The following is a 16,357-nucleotide window of genomic DNA, read 5'->3' as shown; positions in this document are numbered from 1 at the left end:
CCGGCATTCTCAGGGCTCAGCTGAGCCCTGCGTGTGCTGACAGGACATGCCTGTGCACCTCCCTTCCACCAGAAAGCTCACTGTGGAGCAGAGCCCAGTTCTTCCTGAAAAGTCCCACGATGGACAGGGAGAAAAGGTCAGTGACTTGGCTTTGCAACAGATCCTTTTTTGATAAACATAATGATAAAATGTGTTCTACTGTTTCCACTGCCTGTTGAATGCCCCAGTTTCCATTTTACTTCTTGCTCTTGGTACATGAACTCTGGGGAAAGGACAAACCTGAGGGACTGGAAAAGAGAGGAAATGCAAAGATCCTTATAACAAAAAACATCCTTAAGCTGGAAACAGAATACTGCAATCTTCTGTATCAATTATGTCAGGCACAAAGTACCAGCACTACAACGCTGACACCCTCCCTTACAGAATATAAAGGAGTTCAGATGAAACTTAAGCTTTTCCACACTTTGGTGCAGTGCCTCATCGGCGCAGTATTGATGACAGGAGAGGATGAGAAACAGCTGTTGAATCTGCTGTCAACAAATCTATTATTTTTGTTTCCTTACAGGAATTCATCTGTCAAAAGCTCCATCAAACCTCTCCAACTCTGTGATTAAGGGGAGTAATTTTAAAGAACTCCTGTAGAAATAAAACTTCTCTTGAGACAAGGGAATGACTGAGATGGGGGGGTGGGGGCAGGGAGAAGAAGAAAAACTTAAAAAGGTGGGGGGAAACAAACAAAACCAACCCACAACTAAACCAAAACCAGAACAAAGATCTGAAACATCGGCATACTTAGCCAGAAGTCTCAGGTTGTTCTGTATCCCTTGTCCCATTCACTTATCTACAGAGAAAGCCCTGGCTTTCAGAAGCCCCAAAGCAATGATAATCTGGATGTACTGCTTGAAGTGCTGCTAGTAACTAGCATGTGAAAGGTCAGTTTTGATAGTAAATGGAGGAAAAAAAAATACTACAATAAAAAACGCCTTCAATTTATTATATATCCCCTAGACAGCTGATCTGGCTGAAATACTGAATACTCCTCTCTCACCCATATGTGCCTAGCAGAACCCACTGAGCACTGGAAACACACAAAGGCCACAGGGCAGGTTCTCAAAGAAACCAACAAGAGCCGTACACGTCACAAGCCATCAGATGTGTGTGCACCAGGCATGTCACGGGTGTCTGTGAATTCCACATATATTTTATAGAATCAGTGTGTCTGCCACTATATATGTACATATATACATATGTAGGTCAAATAAATTTGCAAAATAACTGCTTTTGGGAAGACAAATTACTTCCACACTTCACCTCACTGGAAGCGGAGGCATTTTTTCTTGTACCCAGCACAACCAGAAACTCCAATATATAAGTGGCACCAACAAGCACGGGTCTTGCTTTGCCCTTGGAAGTGTGAGCCTACAGACAAACAAGAGATGTGCAATAAATGAACACAGCATTGCAGGCATTCATTTTTTCTTTTCATAGTCCCATAACTTGTACAAGTAACATACTGAAGAAACACTTACAGAAGTATTCCACTAGGCCTAACGACAGCAAAACCCTGCGCTCCACAGGGCAGCTTCTGCCCCAGCAGGTTGGAGTACTGGATAGAGCTGCTACGTACCTGATTCACATGGGTATGTTGTAACTTCCAAAGGGCTTTTTCCTAAATTCCCAGGTAAGTAAGAAAAATCTTCTGACTTTTCCAGCAGATAAACAAATACAATCTACCCGCTGTTTTTATCAGAAGTACAGCATGTAAAAATCCAGGAACATCATGACACAACCCCCACATCTTAAAAAGCCTAAAAAACCACATTTCAAACCAAAATGAGAGAGCCTCAATCCAAGAAAACATTTTAAGTTGCTTTTGAAATTAGAAAATGTTTGATGCCGTAGAACAAAACCAGCACCATACAGAAATCCTGAGCCCTCGCTGTGTATATGCTCACTACTCTGCAATCTGAAAAGGCCCAGATTTTATCTGGCTTGGTTACAGCTTTACATAATTTGTCTCTGACAGCTACAAGCAGCATTAAGTGGAACAGAAATTAGCACTATTAATTGAAGTCAAGATAATATATACTTTTGGCAAAGTTCAACCCACCTCATTTATTTTGCGCTGATACAGGCAAAGATGTTTCAGGGCATTCATATCTCTACTTCCATCAAGCTACAGCAGGTCCTTGCTCTTAATGGAAACAAGTGGTACAACTGAGGCCAGAAGATTTCATCTTCCTTTACTTAGACCCCAAATGCTATGTGCAGTTTGCTCTTACCCGCAGGCCTAACATTAGCTGCCTGACACACACGTATGACATACGACACACACATACGCTTTTCCTTGCACTGCTGGCAGAACACCATCTCCTCCTTGCCATATTCAGAGCTTATACCTTGTCTACCTAAAAGTGCAATTGTAGCAGCAGGGGAGGAGACTACAATCTTTCTGTTGGCTGCAAAATATAGAAATATTCAACACTTTCCACCTCTTTTGTATTATCCAGGAACTGAAAATACAAGCACCCTTCATAACATTTTTTTTTCATTTCATTTTGTACATGTTTAAATTAAATAGTATCTCAACGTTCACTTTATTCCCCACTTATGGCTAGTGATTATCACAATTTTTTTCTTTTTCAACATATCAATAAGCATTCCTCTTGCACATCACTTGGTTGAATAAGCACTCGCTTAGAGGGGAATTACTTAAATTGCTTGCTTTCTTTTTCTTTCTTCAATACCTGCATCCTCTTGGCATGGTATGCTGAATGGATGCTGAAGTTAGAGACAAAGTCAGAATACCAGGCAGCACAAAGCATCCTTCTATAGTTTCCCATGCCAGGGCTCTATGTTCTAGTGTAAAAATGGCTCCAAGAGATTTTACAATAAATTAATCCCTTAGATGCAAATTCCACAGTGACCCTGGGTTTTCTTTCCCATCTTCTAACTTGGTTCAGTGGGGATCTGTGTAAGTGTAGACTACTGCAGTTTTTCTCTCTTAAGAAGTGTATATCCATCAAAACATCTGTTTTTGTCTACATTGCACAAACTAATACACTTTTTTTTTTTCCTTTCAACTATAGAAAAACTCCTTGGCATTAAGTGTTGTAAAACAAGTAACAGTTTTACAAATCACAGAAAGTGACCTTTCTTTTTTCACAAGTATCAATATTTTGCAGCATTTTTTCCTCCAGCAGAAAGAAAAAAGAAATTCCTCCTCATTTTCCTTGATTTTCAGAAGATTTATAAAGGAGCAGTCAGGACATTCTGAGTCAGTTTTTCAAAATTTTCAAAGACAATAATCTTCCACTAAGTTTGCCTGGTCTCCAAGGGCTTCAGATTTATGGTGTCTTGGGAACTTTCTCTGATTACCTAGAAATGTGTTTTTTTCTTGTCATCTTTCAAAAAAATACCCTGTCTTAGCCAGGGTCTGAACCACGTCAACATCATCCCTTGCTACTGCTGCATTTGCCTTGCTACTACTTAAGCATTTCTCCTACTAAAAGCCTCACTGACTTAAAACGCACATCAGACAGCTTCCAGTCTTCACTGGCCACCGGTGACAGGCACTGAGGGCACAACCTCAGCAGCAAACGATGCCAACAGCACGGGCTGGGGTTGTTTATGGCAGGATGAACTGCAGAACGATCTGACTCTCTGCAAGCGCCAGTGTCTAGCCACCTACACATCAAAATTAAGTATACTTTCATCTACCCACAAAATCACTAAGTTCTGACAAAACACCATGCTGGGAACAAAGAGAACTCAGCAAAATGACAAAATTCATGGCTATTATTTCGCACCAATTCTGGCATGTTCTTCCTTGCAGTGCCTGGTGATCTGGCCTGGGATGCAGTTGCTTCTCACACCAGGAACAGCATTTTCATAAATTCTTCACAGGCCCATGCAGTCATTCATATTTCTTGGCACAGCTGACAACAGAAGTGAAGACACATTGCTGATGAGCCTCCTGAGGTTCTCTTCTCATTTATCGTGACTAAGCAAGCTGTTGCAAGTTTCTGAAGAACTGTTGGGGGTTTTTGTTGTTGTTGGTTTTGTTTCTTTTTTTCTCTAGACATTAGTGCTTCGTGTATGCAGAAACTAGGCATTTGGGGGAAAAATGCTTTTGTAATGAACAGCGCTCAGCCTTTCCTCAGTAATCTGCTCTGCTGATTTCCAAACATAATTAAAAATGATACTTCTACTAATTGGAAACTACAAAGTATATGGAAGGATGCATAAAAGGCCAAGATTAACAATAATCACTGGAAGATGCACTTGACATTTTAAATGCAAATATACATATGTGCACAAAAATATTTTTAGAAATAAAAATGAATTCAAGTTTGGATTTATTTACATCAAATGATCTCCAGAAAGGCAAAGAAAGCTCCATGCACCACATCCATCCACTTTTCCCTTTAAAAATATGATGTATAAGGATCTGGTGTTTATGTCTTGTGCTGATAAACATGCAATTTCAACTTCCAAATTATACAGAAAATGAAGGTGGTAAAAGGAACAGATACTCCTAGAGTATCTGGAAGGATCCTAATATTGAAGCATCACATGCATTGAACAGAACTGAAGAACACTCCAGCTGGAGAAGCTGGCGGCTGTATCATCTCCTCCCACTGCTCTGACCAGTGCCCTTACCAGGATCAGGCATCCAAATATTTGCTCTCAGGTGCGCACCTTCTTCCCTACCACTTTGTAGTAAGTAAAGCTTCTTAAAATTTTTGCCTTCATTTGTAATGGTAACATTTTCAAGCACTTTTGTCATGAACAAGCTGGGCAGGGAGTGGTGCTATGACAGTTCAGAGCAGTTGAAAGTCTGTATTTAAACACTGCAGAAGCCAGGCTGAAGTTCCTATTCCTTTGCAGATACCAGGTTTCCCAGTGATGCTACTCAGTGTATTTTGTAGTCGCTCTAGCTGCATATTAGGAAGAGTCCATAAAAAGTAGTGGACACATTCAGCCAAGCACTCCAGATGCCTGGTAACACTTTGGTGAAGAAAAGAAGATCTAAACCTGTGAGCTTTACAGCTGCCTTGTATTTTTGATCATGGACCCAAATCACATCGGTCAGCCTAGAATCTGCATCTAAGAGGATATTCATTAATTTATCTTATTAAAACAGACAACATGCAACTGTAGGTCTGGAATTAGTTTGTAAAGAGAGGGTGCTGAGGTTTACACTAGGCAAACCACATCAGGGTAGGATGGTGACCTGTATAAAATTGTACCTTTAAGAGACCATCAAAAATTCCAAGAGCAAATTATTAAAAAAAAAATTGGGCAGTTCATGCTTGGTAGATCAGTGTAGAGCTGCACGATTTCAGAATACTCCTTGTTCTCCTACAGGATACAGCTTCAACAAAGCCCCAGGGCTTCCAGTGCTCTCTGTGGTCTGGTACTACGGTTACTCAAAGGCACACAGGAAAGCGGTTAATAATTAAACTTATTATTACATATCTACTTTCTGTAATTATAGTTCCTATCTGTGTCTGCTCTGCCAGAAGAGTGCATCTGTCTGACTTTGCCAAGCCACTGACTTCCACCCCCTGTGCTGTTGGGAAGTGATTACCATGTCCTTCATCGTACTCCTGACACGAGCTTTTGGAAATCCCCAGGGAGCTGCTTTCCTTTGCAGGATTCACCATGTGCCTAAGGGCTTGCTTCACTGACACATAACATGCTCCATCACTGCCTGCACAGAGGGAGACAGAGTAGATTTTTAACAATAACAAACCCACTCCTCACTATGTGAGCAACAAGGTACGATTTCACACACAAAACCAGATGTTTAAGATTGTGGTATTTATGAATGTACGCTGCCTACTGGAAAAAAGTGGTATAGAGAAATACTAAACAAAAGCCCTCTCCGACTTCCACTTCTCCAGCTGTTGTGTTTTGCTGTACCTTTGTACAGGCACAATGCAGTGAGGTCTCAAAATCATCCCCTACAGCCTGAAAATTAGAAATTTATTGCCACTGCAGAATTTTTAATAGGAAATATACGATTTCTCTAGCTTCACAGGGCCAAGATTTATCCCATGGGTCACAAGACTGTGACTGAATCACATGGGGTCACCATGGGTAGCTGGTGAGGAAGACTTTTGGCAATGAACTCCTCACTCTCAGTGCTGCCACTGAAGCCCTGACAGAAGAGCTGGCTGCTTCTAAACATTGAGACGCCACCAAGTGCCACCCAAGGACCCAGGGAGCAGAGCTCCTTCACACAGATTGTTGGAACAGGCAGGCCAAAAGCCACCCATCTCCAGCCACACCAGTGTGATTGTCGCTAGATAGGCATCCATTTCTAAGCACTTCAGTCACCAGGCACAGCTAAAATGAGGCATAACTCTAAGTAACAACGCATAAGGGCAGACTAAAGTAGCCTCTTCCCTACCCGCTCCTGCAACCGCTGCATTTTCCTGAGGTTAGTGCATATTTACTGCACCAGGGCAATTCACCCATGGGGCAGCAGATGTCTTTACTACTGAACCACTTCTTGGTGTATTTAATAATACCAAAAATACTAAGTACTGCCTGGAAGAATCCCAGTGAGAAAATGTCTATAATATTTTCCTCTAACAAAATGGGAGTGGGGGGAAATGCTAATAATTTTACTATAAAAACAGTTTGCAAGGAATTCTTTCCTGCTCGGTTCTGAGTCAGTGGCCATGATTACATTTACTTAACTAAAGCAAAGAAAGCCAAAATAATTTCCCAAATCTTTAAAAATACGTAAGCCTGCATAAAATTTTATGTTCATTTCCTCTTTGTTTTTCACCTTCCCCTTCATCTGAGGAAGTGCACAAATACAAACCTTTTTTTGTTTCCATTTGTCATTCTCTTGGTGGATCCATTCAGACACAACTTGCTGTGTTTTCCTGCAACTGACCTATTAAAACAGCTATTATAGCAATAAGAGTGGCTGGTAATGATGAGAGCAAATGACTACGCTTATGTTTTATAACTGCGAAATTTGTACTAAGTTTTAGTATAAAACCATAACTTAGCAAGGGGCAAGAGGAGTGAGTTTGCTCTTCCTCAGTTTCTTGAGTCTACAAATCTTGGGGATGAGACAACAGACAAAAACCAGAAATCCCGGGTGAAACTTGGGAAATCCCGGGTCACATGTGAGATAACGGCAGTTAAAAAACAGTAGCAAATCTCTGAATTAGATTTGAACTTAAAGCAATATTTCCCTGTGCTAACTTCTGTCACTGGAAGGGAATACAATATGGAAAAAAAAAAAAAAAAGCTCACCAATAATATATTGATTTAACTGCAAGCTTCTTTTCCCTGCTACTTCAAGGGTAAAGTGAAGCAGCTTTATGACTGGAAGCCCTTACAATGTAAAAATACATATTGTTCTAAAGGTTACACTAGTTTAAATGAGGTTACAGCTATCCTGCTCCAAGTCACTGCCTCAACTGTGAGTTCAACTCAATAATGGCAACTCAAAGCACCAGTCAGATTATTAATAACCTGTGCTTGTATCCAAATGTGTATTCTTTGCTGAGGCTTAATTAGCCGTGGAAAATAGGACTGCTTCATTCATCTGAATAGCAAAACATGAAAAGCTCCTGGCAATAGTGGAGCGCTGTGCTAAATACTTTGCTACAGGTACAAATGAGCCACCTTAGTTTTCCAAATGAATGAAAACTATTTTTATCACAGAATTGCCCACATAAAACACGTCAGGAAGCACTTCCTCTAGATCTGCCATTTTTATGTATGGCATACTGAAAATTTTTTATCTTCTAGAAAGCTGGGCTGCCAACAAGATGAATACTGTGTTGAAGTCAAAATTAGCAACCAGTCTGCAGGGGAACACCAGGGCTGGCAGCCCCTCTTTCGCCAGCCAGAACAGCAGTGGCATGTACAAGCAGTAAAGATGCTGTGTATGGCTCAGTACCAGCTTAACTCTCCAAATTGCTGATTACAGAGCATTTACTTATTACTCTGATGTTATTAAATACCCCCAGCTGGATTCCAAGCAGATAAAGTGAAATTCAATTGTAATTGGTTTGGTTTTTTTTAATGAGTGTGTTGCTCTTCCTCCCATTGCTTACGTCAAATTCGTCCCCACTGTCTGCATTTGAAAGTCCTGTTGCTATCAGTGTCCTATTACTGAATTAGGAATATCATTGATATTCCCCTTTTGCTTGCTTCTTTCAAAAAACCTTTATTTCCTTTCAGCCACAAATAAATTCTGCCAGTTACTATGTAAACTTCAAACAGCATAGACAATAAATGATTTCCTATGCTGAGTGGCCTTCTCTTATGAATTGTCATTGTTCAAAATGCATTCACTTTCCTTGTTGATGTATGTTGAAGTGTTGGAGTCATTTAAAATTAAGTTTCTCTGCTAACTTTGATCTTTCTCACATCATGACTCGTGATTTGTATCTCAGATATTAATTTCTGCATTCCAACTTCGTCATTTCCTCCAGAACAATATTATTAATATTTTAACTAAAACCCCATTTAGACTGCAATACACCCTTTGTTTTGAGATTATGAGAAGATAATTTCATGGCCCTGAGGCACATGAAAATCCAGAAGTCCAAGTAAACACATTTGACACCTTTGTATCTGTTGGGTTCAGAAATTGTGCGTTGCTCATGAACCAGAAGCAAGGGACCAGCCCAGCCGGAGCGGAGGGGAAAAATCTTACACAGGGATCCTGTGAGAGTGAGCTCAAAGTAATATTACTGTGGCTAGAAGTAAGAGTCCACCATGTCTTGAAGGTCCTTTAAAACATTTTACCATGATTAATCAGAGTAAACAGAGTAACAGTAGTTGCATTTCATTTGGTCCTGAAGCTGGCTAAAACAAACCATCACCAACTTATCCACTTAGTGACCAGAAACTGAGACACATTTTCTTTTAGGAGGAAGTGTATGCTCATGTTCCCAAAACTGTTTTATTTAACAGCTAAAATAAATGGAGATGTATTTGATGACATCTGAACATATGATAGCATCCACAGACCTCCGACTGTTCTGAAAAAAATCTGACCTATCAGTGATAGAATAGATGAAAGACACAGCATACAGTGACGCTATTAAACAGTTTAATACCAAAGTAGCTCCAAAATTGCAGCAGAAAGATAAATAGGATGAAATTTTCAAAACCAGAATGGTCAATAAGACACCTCACAGGTACACATCCCATCGTTCCTGTGTCCCAGTCTCATCTCCCACAGACATAGGAACTCACAATCTTCACCACAGAGATGACTCTTTTCCTCAAATATAACAATTCTATGAAGTTGCTGTGCATATCAACAACTCCTTACTTCCTGTAAGGTTAACAATCACAATAATGAAGAGATACAGATTAACTGTAATCCAGAAACAATGTCAAAAACCAGTCACCAGACCAGGAAGTGATAAGTTCTTTTTTTGTATTTCAAATGAAGGTGGTCTGACTTTAGGCTCTAAAATTCTTGACTATAAGCAATCCAAAATGGCATTTACAAATGCTATAGTACTCTCCAGGGCTGTAAAATTTGCATGTATTTTATTCCCAAAAGAGGCAGAGAACATGCCAACCTAGCTGAGCAGCAGAACAAAGCACACTCTCGCACAAGAAAGCATGAGGCAGCCAGGTTCTCTCCAGGCACACATAGAAACTGCAGGTCACCAACAGAGCATCCCCTGCTGTCACACAGCGATGGGCGGGCTCAGGGTAAGCACTTCATTGTCTTCTTCTGAAACATCCTGCAGTTCCAAGAAAGAGGAACTTTTGTAACAGTGAAACTATACCTGTTGAGGTTTTTTCCTCCATACTACGCTGCTGTTTTTCTAGCTGCCTTCCATACATTCATATCACTTGAGTAGTTTTTTCAGGTTAAATTTACACTTCAGTAAGGCTTTCCTGTTGTTTCGCAATCTAACTGCACCCATAGCAGTTGCAATTATCCGGCAGACAGTTGTGTTGTAGGGGATGACTCCTCAGGAAGGGAGATACAGAACTGACAACTCAATCAGCTGCACACATACAGCAGCTTGTTGCACCTGGCATTTTTTAAACATGGTATCCTCATATCATCAGCTTTACTTCAACACTAAATATGAAAAAGAGCAAGTCAGTAGTTATTTGTTTCTGCAGGCAGATGGTCCTCTTCCCAGTAGGATACCTACCATGCAACTTGAGGTTTCCAGGTCTTCATATAGACTTCACAAGTCACTTACTGCAGGGAATTCATACTCTTTTGTGAGTTCGTAATTCTCATGGGCAATTAAAAGAAGGAAACTGAATGTGAAACATCACCATATGTCACCGGGAAGCTTAGCTTCCAGATGTTTGTAAAGGTTTTTTGTACTACAGCATTATACAGATACTGCTGAGCACCAAGCATCAGCAAGCAAGTAACAAACCAATCCTGAATTCCTCACTCTGTTTCTTTATCACCGAAGCTAATGCTAATTTTTCCATTTAATGGGAGCACAAACAGATCATTAACTCTTAATGAGTCAATCCACCATTGATTTAATTGCAAATATTACTGAAGAGAACAAAAACGTTACCCTGTTCCTATGCCAGCGATAAGCAAAGCAGTCAGTTTAATGTCATTACAACTTAACATCTCTTTGGCATCAATATAAGTGTGTGGTGCTGTGCAAGAAAGAGTTTTATAGCCTTATCGAAAAATCTCAGCTGCAATCAGAAAGGGGGACAATTTGCATATACATGATCAGAGTGGAAATATAATTAGTTACTTATCTTTTTGGCTTAAATCTAGTGATTTATAAAGATACAAATAATGTTGTAGCATATTTATTACCAGGATAAAGGAACATGCTTCTGGGCATAGAGGTTATTATGCCAGCTCCTAGGAAGACCTAGGGCCATATCATATTTTCATAATCACACTTCATAGTGATGATGGCATTTGGGGCCAAAGGCCTCTGTGTAAGCACCATTGTCATTACATGACAGATGAACTGGGACGCAGGTCTTCTAAGCCATTAACTTATGCTACCTTGTCATGCATTACCTATGAAGATTAAAATCTTTCCAACACTACCGGGGCTCTGGTACCACTCACACAAAAATGCTTGTTTTGTTTTAGATTATTTCTTATCACTGTCTTCACTCTAGATGACTCTTACGCTAATCAAAGAGTAAATACAGAACTTGTAAAATCTATCTTTAAAATCACTATTCTAAGCATTTATGTTCTGTATCTTGTACGCATATACCTAAATACCACATGAAAAAAAGTGATTTTTATTTTGTTCCACCACTTAATTTCAAAACATAATGGAAATGAGTTTAAAAAGTAAAACCAAAAGCAAATCCTACACTCTGGTTTCATAAGTACAGATTACAGGAAAACTGTGAAACAGGCAAATTAAAAAAAAAAAAAAACTGGGCTGCACTTGAAATGAAGCACTGAAACACTCAGGTGAAAGGAGTGGCTTCAGTACATACTGCCACAACGCAGTGAGGCTTGACCTAACTTCTCTTTCAGAAACTTACAGACTAGGATGGGATGGTCACATCTAGCATTTGTCATTTTTGCCAAGAATGGGGGCAATAAGGAGCGGACAGGAAGGTGAATGCTTTGCATTAAAGGATTTTGTGAGCCACTCACGCTTTAGCTCCAAATCATTTAAATCTGCTGTGTAAAGCAGTGAGTAACAAACTTGGCAGTGATGAAAGAAAAGGTTCATCTTCTACGTGAAAGGTATTGTCTCAGTTTGTTTCCTCACACGGAAGGATAATCATCACCAAATCTGCCCTTGAAAATGGCAGTATTTGAGGCAGAAAGTGAACCTACATTTACATTGATTCCCTCTTCTCATAAAGTATCAGAAACGACAGAGGTGACTTCAAATCCTAATGACGATAACCTCTTTCAGCCCCTCAGTGCGTTAGCCACCATGCTGGGAAGGAGGACAGAGCACCCTGCACCAGTGGGTCTGCAGGAGAGGGGAGATCAGCCCGGAGCAGATCACGCTTCTGATCGCGGAGGCATGTGCTGAAACACGCAGTGCTCTGGGGCACACAGGGGAGCGACAGACCCATCAGTCTCCCACTGTCTGCTTTATTCTCATTATCTAGAAAGTTAACAGTTCCTTTTCATTAACCCTAAAGTTCTGGTTTGGAAGAGGAGAAAAGACATTTCACTTCAACAACGAGAGAATGGGAAGCAAAATTCTCATCCCATGATTACACCACTCGGTAATATAAATAAGATAGCTACAATTGAAACCATTATATTAGAGAGGACTTCTTCAAGAAGCAGCCAAATTTCATAAGTAACATTTAAAAAAGAAACCAAGGCCAAAGAAACCATTTCATCTTTGAGATGCTCTGACACTGAAATCTCATTAATTACTTCACTAGTAACAAACAATGACAGCAAAATCCCTAATAAAAGTAAACCTTACAGCTTTGAAATATTCATTTAGAGGAAAACAAAGGTTAAAGGGCACACTGGAGCTGGGCAAGGAAGGAATGTCTAATACGATAATTAAATACTAGTAACTCTGTGGTAAATACTTTACTGAAGTCTGTTGGTCTCTTACACATATATATTAAGACATGATTTAGAGGTGAGGCAATAGTTTGGCTGAGTATCTATAAGGCTGTGAGCTGTTCCTCTACATGTGGCCTATTTGTGAGCAAGAAAGCAACCGCCTTGCCTTCTCTACTCTCTTACCAACAACTTAATTATCTCACTCCACTTGTAAGTCTTGAAAAGGGCACATTATTTCCTTGATATTGCAAACACTTGTAAGACGTACCAATCATACAACTACACCCTGCAGTTAAAATCACCTCCTGAGTGAAGAAGGCAGACACCAATGATAGAAGTTGCACTTCTACTGTTTCTTTAGGCCCAAGAAAAGGGCAGAAGCAGAAAAATCGAAGCAGCTGGATATGGTGTGTGCCATCAACAGGACACGTAAGAAAGAAGTTCATTCATACAATGCCACTTTATGAGTGACATGTTATCACAACAAAGGCAACGCTGGCAACCTACAGTCCATTGAGTTAGGAGTCACCAAGGAGACCAGTGCAAACTCCATAACAGTCTCCTGCCTTGAGAGGTCAGTGGTGGAGCTGACAAGAGGTGAGACAGTGCTGTGAAGCAGCTGTTGTACGATCCAGAGGCTGTGGAAAGCACTTGTCCATATGGACAGACAGAGGGAGAAGAGTGGAAGCACGAGTTTTTGTGCACTTCGCATTGTTAAAAGGATTGTATACAGTGTCAGTGCTTGATCATGACACCATAGCCTACAACAAACAGCCACATGCAGAACACCCTACTGCCAATCCTCCGTCTTCCCAACCTGGAGGATTTTCCTGAGTTCACAGTGAACTTTATTCAGCAAAATGTGCCAATCTAGAGCATCCTACAGACACCACTAATACCAAAACTTATTTAAAACATACTGGTTGATAGGTTCTGTTGCAGCAGAGCAAACTTTGAAGACAAAGCTTTATGTCAGGCATTTCCTTCCTGTGAACTGCTATTCTTTTTGAAAATAATGTTCAACAAAAGTTGTTGGTTTTGGTTTGGTTTGGTTTTTTTACTTTATTTATGACTTAACAGCATACATCTGTCACTGGAAAAAGACATAACCCAAGAAAATAGTTCAATAAAGAGACACAGCTTTCAGTGAGAAGAAAGTTTTTAAATCTCCAGCAATGTACTCAGCAATCACAGCATGGCAAAAGAATTGATGTATCGCGTGCAGTTATTAATACAAAGACTTATGAGTTACTTTATTGGGTGCAGAAATTTCTTTTCTCTACATCAGCCATTAATTGGAGTCATGGACAGAAAGAAAGTCAAGCTTGCCACAGCATTTGAGAGAAAGCTCTGATTGCTCCAAATGACAGCTTTATTAGCTTTATGTGTTTCTGTAGGGAAGTGAGAAGCCAAGCTGAAACGCCAGGCCGCTTCCTCCTTGTGAGATGCTCCAGCCAGGGAAATGTAAACTTCCATTCAAAAACACATTAACTTTGGCATGTGTGCCACACTGACAGTATCACATCTTCAGAACTAAAACAAACAGAGCTGATAAGCCTGCTAACTTGTAACTGCTTATCAAGCTTGGGCACATCTTCCCAAAAAGGCAAATATGTTTGTCAGCTCTACAAAGCCACCAAAGACCTAATGACATTCTTAGCAGGAATGGTGGTTTGTTGGAGCACTCTGGTCAGATATTCCTCAGGTGGTTTGCTGGGCACAAGGAAACACAGACTCCCCTCCTTCTGCTGATACTGCACTGATGAAATAATATTGCTTCCTGCAGCAAATAGAGAAGGTGACAGCACAATATAAAGTAGCAATGATTCATGGGCTCTGGGCATTATGAGAAATGAGTTTTCAGAAAGAACCCAAAAGGTGAAAACCACCTCTAGGCAAAGGGCCAGCACAAAACAAAGGACTTCAAAACTGGCTCAAAGTGGTGCTTAAGTAATTGACGGGCTCAATGCCAGCCTTGTAGGCCAAGATGAATTTCATGCTCACACTAAGGAAGGAACATTTAAGAGAGTCAAATGAGCAGCAGGTTGCAAGGAGACTAGGTCAGCTCAGGAGGGAAGAACAATAATATAGAACTCAGAGTATTTTGCTGCCTGGCAATTCAAGAGCCAGCAAAGAAACTATAAAAGAGGCAATGCATTGGGCATTGTGTTTTAGGGAGAGCCTTTTGTACAATTGAGTTGGTTCACTTTTCTAAAGGGAGTACCTCATGAGAGTAAAAGTGGTAAGACCAACTAATAAGGAGCACTTCCCACTCCAGATGGCAAAACCAGCTCTCTCAAATCATCCATCTTAACTATCCAGAAATGGACAAACTAACTAATCTTGAACGATTCTGTTCATTTGAAAAACATCAAAATGCAGTCTCCCTTTTAAAAATATATTCTTACTACGTTTGGATGTTTGAAAGACACACTGTTTCAAAATGTCTTATCCAACTATCCGAAGTTATGTATTAAAACAGGAATGTCTGTAGTATTTACTCTTTGTCTCCCTGCCCAAGCAAGGGAGCCTGTGTCACTGTGATGGAACTGCACCCTTGGGAACTGCCGCTGCACTGGGGCTCACCCACCATGCTCAGTCTTCCTGACATGGGATCTCAGGAACGGCTTTAAGAGGATCTTGTTATTGGAAATGATGCAGATCTCTACTGTGCCATTAGCACAGCAAGACACTGCTGACTATGAAATGGACTTTCCAGGCAAAACAGCTTTTTGAAGGCAAGATCTTCCTATTGAATTTGTAAGAGAATTTATTATGCTTAACTTTTTTCACTAACTTCCTAAGGATGCAATGAAGTGTTTATTTGCAATGGTTCCATTAAGAAAGCCCAGACAAATTGAAAAGGATTCTCTACTTTAGTACTGTAGCGAAGCTCTGAAAGAAGTGTCTCCCTCCAGACTTTGGGGTCCGTGTTTTATTCCTTCCAAACTCAGCTTCCCCCTTTAAGTGGAGCCAGGAAAATCTTTGGTATTTGATGAATGGCAGAAAGCCTGTCCTTTCTTTTAGTTATGCCATGTTACTATAAGGAGATGGTGTAAATATAAATAAAAACACAATAATAATTTTGTTACTTTACATACATTCCCATGTGAAAAGCCTGAGTATATGAAGCAGAACACTGGCATAACGACTATAGCATAAAATGTTGCAAGACTCATTTACAACACTGTGTGAAAGTGAGTAATTAAACATACATGCACAATTACATAATGTGCACGTTCTCTTTGTAAAAATCAAACGTGTTGAAAGCTAAAATTACAGTAAAATTACACAACCAATCCTTGTTAAGCAAGCAATGGTATACTTTGTTCAAACAACCCTGCTATGCCAGCCAGCCTGTCTCAAACTGCAGGGATCTGTTGAATTGGGAGGAAGACACCCTGCACTTCATATGTCAGCTCAGCCTCAGAAGCAGCTCTCAATGGCTTGGAATGAAGCATGCATTTACTGTATTCTTCTCAGTCCTTAGAAAAGCTGGTATTCAAGAGTTTTTCCTAGAACAGACACTTCTTTATGTTGAGACAGATTTGCTTTATTAATCATAGGTATGCTTTCTAGTAGTGATTTTGTGATCCTTGCTAATGGTGCCTTTTGTGATGTTCGTGGCAATCTGTAATACACTAGAAAAATTCAGAGAATAAACCTCCCTGCCCTTGTGTATCACAGAATCCTATAAACCCACAGTCACGATCTCTACACGTTTGCAAGCTGAGTAACCTTTTAGGTTGTCACAATTGCTTATTAAACTATTTTCATATTTAATACCACAGACATGGAGAGAATCAAAGGCAGAATCCAGAATACCAGATCACGACCATAGAGCAT

At 40.2% G+C, this 16,357-nt stretch overlaps 1 protein-coding gene across 2 annotated transcripts in view; it reads right to left on the bottom strand.

The window, feature by feature from the left end:
* The window catches only part of CERS6 (ceramide synthase 6), a 117,586-nt gene that overhangs the window by 41,468 nt on the left and 59,761 nt on the right, over positions 1-16,357 (bottom strand). The gene's annotated exons all lie outside the window — the stretch shown is intronic.

This window comes from Patagioenas fasciata, chromosome 7 (genome assembly GCF_037038585.1).
Source record: "Patagioenas fasciata isolate bPatFas1 chromosome 7, bPatFas1.hap1, whole genome shotgun sequence".
Classification (NCBI taxonomy): Eukaryota; Metazoa; Chordata; class Aves; order Columbiformes; family Columbidae; genus Patagioenas; species Patagioenas fasciata.
Note: the sequence above shows the minus strand (reverse complement) of the source record. Positions and strands in the feature narration are given on the sequence as shown.